This window comes from Callorhinus ursinus, unplaced genomic scaffold, assembly GCF_003265705.2.
Source record: "Callorhinus ursinus isolate GAN/ISIS: 27379988/994484 unplaced genomic scaffold, GSC_fseal_2.0 scaffold98, whole genome shotgun sequence".
In the NCBI taxonomy this organism is placed as follows: domain Eukaryota; kingdom Metazoa; phylum Chordata; class Mammalia; order Carnivora; family Otariidae; genus Callorhinus; species Callorhinus ursinus.
The window spans coordinates 1,786,373-1,798,509 of NW_027397160.1; positions in this window are offsets into that span (position 1 = coordinate 1,786,373).

Genomic DNA, 12,137 nt, shown 5'->3' on the forward strand with positions numbered 1-12,137 from the left:
CCGGGCTCTGGGCTGGGACCCCAGCAAACCCATGGTCTCTGTAAAGAGGGTCCTGCGGAGAGTTTATGAGAAAACCTGCAGGCAGCTGTGGGGCCACCCAAGAGAGAGGGACAAAGCTAGTCTCCAGACACTCGAGGCTGAGGACCAGGGACTGCTGGTGCCACCCCTACAGGTCAGCCTCCAGGTAGGAGAGGGCAAGCCCAGGCCAGAGGAACTCAGCAGCCCTGCCAGCCCCGGGGTGAGGGTCAGCCCTCTGCCCCCACACCTGCACCCCCACAGGGACAGGCCAGGTCCTGGGTTAGAGCCGCCAGTGGGCACAGCATGGCTGATGCCCTGAGGAGGGCCTGCATGCACCCCTTGCCTTGGGCAAACAGCAAGCTGGCTATGTGGGAGGAGGAGGCTCATGGAAGCACCCCCTCCCCAGGAGTGAGAAGGGGCAGGTGGGAGGAGAGTTACGGGGGAGGAAAGTCGGGACTTCAGGGCTCTGCCCTGGCGAGGGCCGGGCCAGGCCGGGCCAGGGTGGGTATTGTGTTAGATGCTGCCCTTTACCTGTCTGCACCTCTCTCCTGGAAAGTTAAAGATCATGACATCATCTTTGTGATGACCCAGCATGTTGAGAGAAGCCCATCTGGGATTGATGCTGTGTCCCAGCATCTAGCTTGTGACCTACTTTCACAGGAAATGAGGAAAGTACAGAGTGGAGCCCCTACAAAGGCCTGTTGATCCTGGACTGGACCTGAGCAAGGAGGTGGGAAGACCTTCGAGCTGTGCCTCTTGTCTCCGGAACCCTCCCCCCAGAGCTTGCGGCAGCCGGGGGGCCCCGGGCATGGGCTTTATTGGTATTCAACATAAGCATTTGTTTTGAGTTTATATTAGCATACATTTAAGTTCTATGATAAAGATAATTTAGGTTGACATAGTGAGATAGAAATTTTTTTCTTTAGAAGTTGTCCATACATTATCCATGCAAGAAATATTGACCTGACACAAGACACATGTCCTCAACTTCACAACATGGTGAGAAGTAACCAGGATATACTGCTCTTTACTGTGGAAATCAACACCCACTTCTGCTCCCGCCAGAGGCTTGGGACGGTTGCTTTATTTTCAAGGGGACTTTACCTTTCCTGCCCACATCACAGGGATGTGGCGAGGATCAGGTATATGGAAATGCGTTGGAATCTGCAAGGCAAGAGATACACTCCATCCAGCCATCTGTCCATTTGTCCATCCATCCCTCTGTCTGTCCATCCGTCTGTCTATTCATCTGTTTGTCCATTTGCCTTTATTAAGCTTTCTTTGCTGGAGTCAGCCCCATTCACACTCATGAACACGGATGCTCACAGAGCCCTGAGAGTCACATTAATCCTCTTTTATAGACTAGTAAATGGAACGTGAAGAGGTTAAGAGGTTTCCCTAAGTTCACGCAGCTGCCAGGCAGGCGCTGGACTGACCATGTGTTGTGACAGACATTGGCGTGATGGATGGTGATGTCGGGTGTGTTAAGGGAAGGCCCCTTGCGGGTTGGGAAGGGGTGGGACTGGCAGCCCTCATTTGAGCTGTTCTGCTCCACTGCACACAGCCCAGAGCACCATGAGTAATGCGGAGGAGCTGGGACCTCTGGGGAAAGCAAAGGGTTGGCTTTTGGGGAAGACCGGCCACATCAGCTGGGAGTACTCTTAAGTGTGGCCTGGGAAATTAGTCCCATGTTTAAAACTAAAATGCCATTTAATAAACTCACCCCGGAAGTGAATGCATTCTCTGCCATGCGAGGGGCTCCACGTGTATTCAGAGCAAATCAAATTGTGGTGATGCTGGTGATAATGATGACCATCGACATTTACTGCTATTTTGGGCCAGACTTCATGCAGCATCTTAAAGAAGGTAAGAGTGCCAATTTTACAAAAAGGAAATGGGCTACATATTAAAAAAACACATAAAAGTAGAGGTTGAGTGAAGCCCCAACAGGAATAAGTGTGCTTGTTTTTTTAATGTGCTAGAACATAATTAATATTAAATGACTTCTAAAATAACTAACTAGGAAAACACGGCCGTAGCCCTCAACAATATACTCTCTTTTCCATCCAAGGGCAACAGCTCACCTCCAAAATCCATCAAAGTTCAGTCTGAACACAGAAGAGACAAAGTGGAGGCAAGCATAATTTCAATATTTTCAGCATTATTTTTTATTAATTTGATGTTTCATGTTGCCCTTTTTATATTTTGGGGAGCTATATTTGTTGAAATATTCTCCCTTAAAAAGTACAGTATTTGTCAGGATTCTTCCAAGAAGCAGAACCAATAGGATTTATGTGCATGTACCGATATCATCTATTTCTATATCCATCTATATAATCTATATCTTTATCCTTGTCATCAATACCCATACATGTGTATCGGTGTCCTCTCTCCCACAGGCTGGAGACCCAGGACACGTCATGCTGGAGTTTGAGTCTGAAAGTAGTCTGCTATCAGAAACCCCTCTTTCTCAGGGAGGTCAGTCTCATCTCTACTAAGACCTTCATCACCCTAGAGAGCATCATCTGCTTTACTCAAAGTCTAATGATTTAAATGTTAATCACATCTAACATATACCTTCACAGAAAAATCTAGAACAATATTTGACTAAATAGGCCTAGCCAAGTTGGCACAAAATTAACCTTCACAAGTACCATTCATTTTTTTTTAAAAAAAAACATATTTAGTTACTTAAATATTCTGGGAAAAAAATGGATCCTGCATCTAGTCAAACATTTAGAGCTAACTTCTACCTGCAGGAAACAGATGGTAGAAGGACTAGTGAAACAGTAGTCCACGGGAACGGGAAGCCAGGTCTGAATTTAGGAATTCTGGGGGAAGGGTACACGACTCAGTCACTTGACATGGCAGTGACAGGACAGATCCTGTCCACACTTGGAGAGTGTGGGCTGAGAGAGAGGGCTGTCGTAAGGAAGAGGTTTAGGAGACACAGGAACAAAATACAGTGTGTACACCATGTTTGAAACCTGATGGGAATGAAACCAACCATGGAAGAACATTTTTCTTTTTCAGACAATAGGGCAAGTTTAAAATTGAAATAGGCACTGACATTAAGAAATTATGGTGAATTTTCATTGGTGTGAAAATGCCACTGTAGTCAAATAAGAAAATGTCTCTTTTTTTTACGATTTTATTTATTTGAGAGAACGAGAGAGAGAGAGAGAGAGAGAGAGAGAGAGAGAGAAGGGGGAGGGGCAGGGAGAGGGACAAGCAGACTCCCCGCTGAGGGCGGAGCCCGACCTTGATCCCAAGACCTGAGATCAGGGCCTGAGCTGAAATCAGGGCCTGAGCTGAAATCAAGAGTCAGACACTGAACCAGCTGAGCCACCCAAACACCCCAGGAAATGTCTTTTTTATTTGAGATGGGACTGTTGGTTTTGCAGGTGAAATGACATGGTGTTTGAGGTTTTCTTTGAAATTACTCCAGCCAAAAGAAAGGTGAAGATTATTGAAACAAATATGGCAAAAGCTGATAATTGCCAAAGCTGGGTGACGTGCATGAGGCCCACTGCACTATTTCTGTGTGTGTCTACACATTTTCATCAAAAGAAGTATAAAATAAGTAAACCTATTAAATATCAAAAATTTGCATGTTTACATATACATATAAATAGAGATAGATAACTCTATTACATTTTATACTGATTTTCCATATCAAAAATCTTATGTAACAATTTGAATTTGTGTTGGTAAGATTGTATTTGTTGAAATTCTTTTCAGCATCTTTCAAGTGCACCTTATCCTTTCTTTGTATCCAAGATAAAAGTCACGAGCTTCCTGGTCTGTTACATTAATAAAACCCAACTGCTCTTTCTACATTCCCATCTCTGCACTAGGACATAAATCTCATTAGGGCAAACTGTTTGTTTGTTCACTGATGTGCCCTAGCACCTGTAACACTAATATTTGTTGAATGAATAACTATTTTTTTGCCAGAAAATACTCTAAATTGTGAATAATCATTTCATAAATTTGAACAATGTTTCCGTTCAACACAACCTGATGAGGAGCCAATCCAACTTTTCAATAATTAATGAATGAATATAGTATCTTCTTTTCAGAATTTCTTTTTTATAATCTATACATTTTACAGACCTGATAATATAGTATGATCACACATTAGGATCACTGGTAGATTACAAAAGATTCACTTTAAATTGTTCCAAAAGCATATTTATGAATCTCAGCAGAAAACATTTAAAAATATCTTACACTTTTCTCAAATACAACTACACAACACAGCTCAATAAAGGGAAGTCAATTTGGTGTCCTGAGCGGGTGGGTTTACTCCTGGGTTATCCTAATAACACGTTTCATCTGTAAATGGTGCCCTGTCAGGAAACCCAGGAAGTGGGTCATAGTCTGCAAAGCCCAAAGCAACATCAGACGAAACCTGGCTTCAGAGCAAGTAAGAAATGTTTGTGTGTGTTTTTTTTTTTAAAGATTTTATTTATTTATTTGAGAGAGAAAGAGAGCACAAGCAGGGGGGTGGGAGAGGGAGAAGCAGGCTCCCTGCTGAGCAGGGAGCCCGACCCAGGGCTCGATCCCACGACCCTGAGATTATGACCTGAGCTGAAGGCAGATGCTTCACTGAATGAGCCTCCCAGGCGCCCCAAGAAACGTTTTTTGAAGGACAAAATTCCTTACTGATTGCTTCTTAAGGCCATGTAGCCGGCAAAAGTGGATTTTAGTGATTTAAGACACTGTTTCACTGTTAACTGCTCATTTGGGCTAGGCCACCGAATAAATAGATGAGAGAGAGAGAAAACTGGAGACTTCAAGCTGGCTTCGCCACTTTTCACGCAGGGCTGGATGACTCACAGCCAGGAAAGTGTCGACCTCAAAAGACAGAAGAGTTATTTTACCAATAAAACGTGTTTATTCAGGAATCAGAGGACCCTTAATCCAGGACAGGCGCCCTGTGGGGCACCGCGGGCCAGTCTGGAGAACGAGGCGAGGAGGGTCCTTATAGAGAAGGCGGGAGTGGGCGCGGCGGTGTGGGGCGGAGGCCCTTTGGAGGGGGCGGGCTGCTCGTTGGCTGCCGGTGACTGCAGCTTGCGGAGCAGGGCTGAGAGGAAATCTTCCCTCTTCCTGCTGAACTATGCAGGAAGGGGTTAGGGATGCGTTTCCCCTTCAGGGCGTCCTAACTTTATTTTACTTTATCTTTTAAAAAGATCTTATTTATTTGAGAGAGAGAAGGCACACAAGCAGTGGGGAGAGCCCGAAGCGGGGCTCGAACCCTGGACCCCGGGATCATGACCTGAGCCGAGGGCAGACGCTTCCCCGACTGAGCCACCCCGGCGCCCCGTCAGCCTGACCTCGTCTAAGTGAGGTTTCCTTTACTCTTTTTCGGAAAAGCAGTAGTGGGAGGGGAGGGGGAGGCCTCCCCTGAGTCCTGGCCTCAAGGGGCCCACGGCTTAGCTCCTGAGATCTCCCTGGCGGGTGCGGGCAGCGGTGGGCTGGGTGCAGCCTCCTCTGAGCTTTGCGGGCCCAGGTGCGCGGCCGCTGGGGAAACAGCCGCAGGGGCTCCTCTGCACGGTGGCCAGGCCCTCCGTGGCCCCGGGGCGGGGGACCTGCTCAGTCACGCGGCAACCTCTCCCGCCCAGCTGTCCTCTGCGGTGTGACCTCGCTGGGCCGGAGTGTGGGCGGGGCCTGGCCCCGCTGCGACCCACTGAAAGCTGCGAAAGCCACAGGCGCCTGATGCGGCCAACAGAAGCCCCGCCTGGCCAAGGTCACCACCCCCAGAACTTCTGCTCCGCCCCCAAAGCCCCGAGGGTGTCCCGTGAGACGTGCAGGCCACTGGGTGGGAGAGAGAGGTTCTGTGTCACCACCTACGCTAGGTGAGCCTGCCCGAGATGGAGCCCAGGAGTGAGCCCATCAACCTCCAAAACCGAGCAAGGGAACGACGCAGGGCTCTTTTATTTATTTATGTATTTGACAGAGAGAGACGCAGCGAGAGAGGGAACACAAGCAGGGGGAGCGGGACAGGGAGAAGCAGGCTCCCTGCAGAGCGGGGAGCCCGATGTGGGGCTCGATCCCAGGACCTTGGGATCATGAGCTGAGCCGAAGGCAGACGCTCAGCGACTGAGCCACCCAGGCGTCCCGCAAGCCTGTTTTAAAAGAAAAGACGCATTCAGTCCACCCCAGTGTCTGCTCTTGAGTCCACACCCTGACAGAGTCACTGGGGAGCCCTATGAAAAGCGGGGGGCGGGGGGTGGCTCACAGTCCAAGGACCACGCTGGGGTCCAATACACGGGACTGCCTCACACATGATCTTTAATTTCTTTCTTACTGGATTTGGTGGTGTAGACAAGGTCCAGGAAGAATATAGCACTGCCACCCCTCCTCTCAAGTAAGGAAAAAACCACTCAAAATGCGTGACAATCTCTGTGGCGTACAGCCCTGACACTCCTCAGCGACCTTGGGTTGATCCCTTAACTGCCGCAATTTATTCATTTGATGAATGTTGAGCTGCTGTGCCCCGGCTGCCGGGGACACAGCTGGTGACGTGATGAGCAGGACGCTTCCTCCTGTAGCTGGGGTCTGGCAGGGGAGAGATGCAGAGGCAGTGCAGTAAGGCATGGGTGAGGCCAGCTGAGACAGTGGTGAGTGGGTAGGGGTTGGGGGTGCGCCAGGGGGTGCTTTCCCACAGGTGGCATGTGAACAGAGGCGGAGCACGGGGAAGATCCAGAGGGTGCTGAGATCAGAGGCATGGCATGTGGGAAGCTCCTAAGGTAGGAATGAGTGTGGCGTGTAGGGGCAGTGATAAGACCTCCGTGGGGAGCAGGGGGCACAGTTCCCAGAGTGGGAGGGATAAGTTTTTGTTGTTTATAAGCCACCCAGTCCATGCTCTTTTGTTCCAGCAGCAAATGGATGAAGACAGAAATCGGCGCAGAGCAGTGGGTGCTGCTACTGTCACAAACACCTGGAAAACGGGGACGTGACTTTGGAACCGGGTGATGGGCAGGAGCTGGAGGCGCTCCGAGGAGCTAGAAGAAGTGCCCTGCTGTGCATGGACCTGCAGCGGGGACTCTGGTGAGGGCGCAGACGGGAAGGAGGAGGGCTGTAGAGCTCTAATCCGGAGGAATCGCTGGGTCATCCTGACCGGGATGTTGGAGGAAATGTGGGTGAGAGGGCCACTCTGATGGCCTCCGACAGACATGGGAGCACGTTGTGGGCCATGTGGGGAGGGGCCGTCTTGTTACAAAGGGCAAAGAACGAGGCTCAGTTGGGCTCATAGCCTAGTGATTTATTGAAGGTAGGACTTGCAAGGGATGGAATTGGATACTTGGCTTGAAGCTCTTTCCAAGCAAACCGTTGAAGGTGTGGTTTGCCTGCTCCTGGCTGCTTATGACAAAATGAGAGAAGAGAGACATGAAATCATTAAGCAGAAAGAAAGCAGAACTTAAAGATTTGGAAAAGTCTCAGCCTACCCATATTGCAAACGATGAGAGCACTAGAGTGTGCCCCAGTGACTGACAAGGTCAGTATGGGTCAGCTGTCCCCACAGAAGCTGGGAGCTGCTCTCCGAGACAGTGGAAGAAGCCGTTCAGAGCTCAGCGGAGCTGCCGTTCCCGTCGCAGGAGGGGCCACTCGTGCCTGTGGGACCTCGGCAGCTGCTGCCCGGCACCACTCCTCTGCCGCCCCAGGTGTGGCTCTGTGGGGCCCTGGTGTGGTATGGGCTGTGGTGGCCTCCGCTCTGGGGGGTGCGGTGCCATCTTTGCCAGTGTGCAGGGTGCACAGGCTCAGCGTGCATGAAACCTCTGCCCAGTTTGAAACCTGGTTTCAAAGGACAGAGCTGCCTGGAGCCTGGGCACAGGAGCCCAGGCCCGGAGAGCTGCCCTGGGCCATCCCATGGAACCGTAGGTGTGGTGTTACCACCTTGCGAGGCAGAGCACCTCGCTCAAGAGGGTTATTCTTAAGCCTTAGATCTTGTGGAGTTTGTCTTGTGGTTGGACGTGGGATCACTCTCTGCTTTCTGCTTTGCTATTTCTCCCCTTTGGAGTGGGAATGTGTCCCCTCATTGTATCTGGGAAGCACACGACTTGTCTGGTTTCAGAGGTTCCCAGCTGGAGAGGAACCTGCTACCTCAGGGCCGACTTCAGAGTAGGAGCTGGAGTGCGTTAGGACTCTGGCGCTGTGGGGCGCCTGGGTGGCTCAGTCGGCTGAGCGACTGCCTTCGGCTCAGGCCATGATCCTGGAGTCCCGGGATCGAGTCCCGCATCGGGCTCCCCGCTCGGCGGGGAGTCTGCTTCTCCCTCTGACCCTCCCCCCCTCATGCTCTCTCTCTCTCTCTCATTCTCTCTCTCAAATAAATAAATAAAATCTTAAAAAAAAAAAAAAAGGACTCTGGGGCTGTTGGGACGGAGTGAGTGCATTTGCATGTAGGAAGGACATGAATTTTATGTCAGGGGCTGAATTCTGTCCTCCCAAAGTTCATGTTGAAACCCTAGCCCCCTCTCCCCCCCGTGTGATGGTATTAAAAGATGGGGCCTTTGGGAGGGATGAGGTCATGCGGGTGCAGACACGAATGGGGATTAGTGCCCTTACAGAAGACGCCGCTGGAAGGTCCTGTGCCTGTCTGCCACTCGGAGACATAGCGAGAGGTGGCCAAAGCAGGAAGCGGCCCTCCCCACAGACTGAATCTTCGGGCCCCTGCAGACGGTGAGGAATACGTGTCTTGTTGAAGCCCCCAGTCTGTGCTATACTTGTGCTAGCAGCCAGAAGAGACCAAGAATGGCAACCTGCAGAGTGGAAAATCCTCCCAAGAAGCAGGAAGAGTCCCTGGGGGCCCTGGAGGCATTTTAAGGTGGGGATTTTAGTGTTGGAAGTCTGTTTGCCTGGCCTTTGGGGCTGAAGGAGCGGGTAAGCGGCAGATTTCCGAGCTGTTGCCAACCCTTCTCACCCTGCAGGCCCGCCCCTTTGCTCCTGCTTCCACTGCTCCAGCTGTGGACTCCGGGCTTGCCCACGTGACTTCTCTGGCCAACGAGACATCAGGAAACACGCTCCAAGCAAGGGCTTGAAACCTGCTTTTGCCTTCGCCTGCTGCGCGGCTGTGTGTGAGGAAGCCCAGGCCAGGCTGATATCCGCGCTGCCCTCTCACAGCCCCTCCTCTGCTCTGGCCGGAGCCTCCCTCTGGCCCTCCCTATGAGGACACTTGTGGAAGCATTTAGGGCCCACCTGCGAAATCCAGGACAGTCCCCCGTCTCCAGACTCTTAATTTAGTCATCCACGAAGATCGCTTTTCCATAGAAGGCAACATTTACAGGGATGAGGGCTCGATATTTTGAGGGGCAGTGTTCAGCCCTGCCGGCCCCATAGCAGATGACTGCTGTCCGTTGATGTGGGAGCGAGCCTGCGGCCAGTCAGAGAATCTCAGCTGACCCAGAGGAATTGCTGGCCATGGAATCCTGAACTGATAAGTGATCTTTGTTTTAAGCCATTAAGTTTTGGAGAGGTTTGCTATGCAGCAAAATCTGACTGAGACATGATGATTTGGGTTGACTGACAGCACCTGAAAGCCGCTTCCCACCCCATCCTATCCCTCTGGGTTTGGTTTATTTCGTGAAAATATTAGTACAGTGATTTCCTTAGTAATTAGAAGGGTCTCTTTCCCACATTTGCCTCTGTTGCTCATCACTAAAACCATGAACCAAACTTTGTAAAATAAAACCGGTCTCATATGGGCAAGAAAAGAACGCGGCGAACACCCCCTGAAGTCATTTCTCTAATTTCTGTATTTACCTGTGCATGTATGAATGTACTTTTTTCTAGCTCATATAGTGCATAAATATGACTGTTTTGAGACACCAAATGTACTATGACAGTAGGTGGCAACCTGGTTTTACAGAAGGTTAATTGCTGGTCTGTTCATATTAATACCAAAGCGTTTAGCCCTCTGCTACAGCTCCGTCTTCTGTGAGCTCATGGAGTTCTCCGCGGAAGTAGATAATGACCGCACTCTCAGATGCGCATATGTATGTGTGAGTGAGTGTGTCTGCCCCTAAGGTCTCCACCCATCACCCTGTCAGGCGCCCCAGCTCCCACCTGGTACCTGACACCTCCTGACTTGAACACGGGCCACCTCAACTTGGGCTCCATTCCTTGTCCTTTTGGGTTATGGTCTCCCTCCTTCGGTGTAAGTCCCACTAACTTGTGGTGTTTGGGGTCTCTAGTTTGTGATGGTGTAGTGGACAACCTCTTTACTGAAAGCATGTCTTCTCTGACCCCTGTAGGGGTTTGGGTGGGAGGGCAGCTCCATGCTGGCTCAGGAGGGCTTATGCTGAGCAGAGCATCATTCTAGTTGCTAGGATACAAGATGCAGCACAGACAAGCCATCTTTTGGTAGTTTGTAAGCCCGTGTCCCCCCTAGGGGCGCAGTTGGAGGCACGACAATGGCAGCTTCTGGATCCCACTGCTCCGGCGGCGAGGGGCCTCCACCCCCCAGGGCTTCATCGTTCTGAGGGTCCCACATGTTCTCTGACACTGAGCAAGCCGCTCATCTGTCGTCCCGCTGGGGCCCCTGTGGAAGCCTGTGCCTGAGTCCCATGCTCCAGTGTCCATTCTGACCCCCCGCCCTGTGAGAGTCTCTGTGTGAGTCCCCTAAGCATCCTTTGAAACATGGGCATGATGTTGCATTGTTGTATTGGATAACTTTTAGGATATGAACAAAATGTAGCTTAGGCAAAGTGGGTGTAAGTAATTTTTCTCTTGAAACAGAGGGAGCAGCTGAGGTCACCCTATTCTTTGAGATTCCACGCCTTGGCTCCGTGTGTGCCGTGGGCATTCGGTTAGCAGGGGTGTTTATAATGCCCACAGCTGTGCCTCTGGCTACCATGTTTCCAGAAGGCTGAACCTCCATTGCACTCTTAGTGCCTTTTTATGTCTTCCCATTCCCACCCCAGGATTGTGTTTATTTCTTAGAGAAAGCCACTTGTATCTTTGTTTCTCTGATTCCTGCCAAGCCTTGGGAGCCATGCTTTTCATGCCCAGAGCAGATTATCAAGGTGTTCTTTTGTTTTCAACAGATAAGACCATCTATTACAGACACGTTAAGCCACCCCTCCGTGGGAGTCACACATCACATTTTCTTCCTTCCTTGTACACACACACACACACACACACAAACACACACACACACACACGGTTTCAGACCACATCCATACCCCAGTGGTTCAAGTCAACATTTGAGGCACATCTTCACAAATGTGCGATAACATGTGTACAAAGTTATTCACTGAGCTATTACTTGGTAATAGCAAAGTATTGGAATATGCTCAGTGTCCAACCATCAGAGACTGGTTGAATTAATTCTGGTATATCCCAGGATGGTATATCCCCATCCCCTGTGCAGCCGTAAAGAAACAGGAAAGTTTCGGGGCACCTGGGTGGCTCGGTTGGTTAAGTGTCTGCCTTCAGCTCGGGTCATGATCTCAGGGTCCTGGGATCGAGCCCCGTGTTGGGCTGTCTGCTCAGCGGGGAGTCTGCTTCTCCCTCTCCCTCTCTTCCTGCTTTGTGCTCTCTCTCTCAAATAAATACATAAAATCTTAAAAAAAAAAAAACAGGAAAGTTTCTATGAACTGATATGGCTTGATTCCCAGGATATATTGTTAAGTGAAAATAATAAGGTGACAAGAGTCTATTAGTATGCTGCTTTTTGTATAAGAAGGGAAAATATAAATACATGTATATATGTATTTATTTTTCCAAAAGAAACCATGAAAGGCAAACCAGAAATCAAAGAAAATGGTTGTCTTCAGGAGATGGTGGGGACAGGGTGCCCTTGGAGCCATGCCACACAGCAGCGAACGATGGGACTTGTAGCCCGTGGGACACGCAGTGGGGAGAAAAATGTGGCAACTAAACGCCCTTCCGGTTCACAGCAAAGAATATCCATGTGACCCTCATTAATACATTTTTATCTTTGTTAAGAAAAAAGAAAAAGAAGAAGATAGCAGCAGGGGAAGAATGAAGGGGAGTAAGTCGGAGGGGGAGACGAACCATGAGAGACGATGGACTCTGAGAAACAAACTGAGGGTTCTAGAGGGGAGGGGGGTGGGGGATGGGTTAGCCTGGTGATGGGTATTAAAGAGGGCACG